Source organism: Penaeus monodon, chromosome 23 (genome assembly GCF_015228065.2).
Source record: "Penaeus monodon isolate SGIC_2016 chromosome 23, NSTDA_Pmon_1, whole genome shotgun sequence".
Taxonomy (NCBI): Eukaryota; Metazoa; Arthropoda; class Malacostraca; order Decapoda; family Penaeidae; genus Penaeus; species Penaeus monodon.
Window position 1 is genome coordinate 5,526,300 of NC_051408.1, and position 506 is coordinate 5,526,805.

Sequence of the window (506 nt, forward strand, 5' to 3'; positions counted from 1 at the left end):
AAGAATAAAGCTAGGACAACGTGGCAAAGGATATTGTGATATTCAGCAGACCCCATGCGTATCGCCCACGCTCTTCTTTCGCCTCTCCCCTTGTTCACACGTTCCACCTAACTATTCGGATTCGTTTAAATTTGCTGCCGAGCCAATATTGCCTTAGTCTGGATTAATCTCTTGTCTTGATGCTCGGCTGCATGCTTTTCCCCTCTCTCTGAAATATGCAAGGGAAACGTTTCTTTTTGTATGAAATGTTACTGACTTTTGTGTGCAACTTCTGGCGGAAATGTTTCACCGATCAGGATATTTCTGCAGATATATGTAAGTCTGTGAAAAATCTCTTATGGTAAACTATCTATCTCTTGATTGCTCTCGTAACCACATATACATGGATTTTGTTCTACGTGGAAGAAAGAATGTGTTGAGATGACGCTTTGACTGTTCATTTTTGTTCAGCACACATGCTCAGAGTTCAAGGATATAACTATTTTCCTTTTGCATGTTTTGTTACA

At 40.1% G+C, this 506-nt stretch overlaps 1 protein-coding gene across 1 annotated transcript in view; it reads left to right on the forward strand.

The window, feature by feature from the left end:
* LOC119587745 (nephrin-like) overlaps positions 1-506 on the forward strand; it is a gene marked incomplete at both ends in the record, with an annotated part of 138,820 nt that overhangs the window by 46,895 nt on the left and 91,419 nt on the right.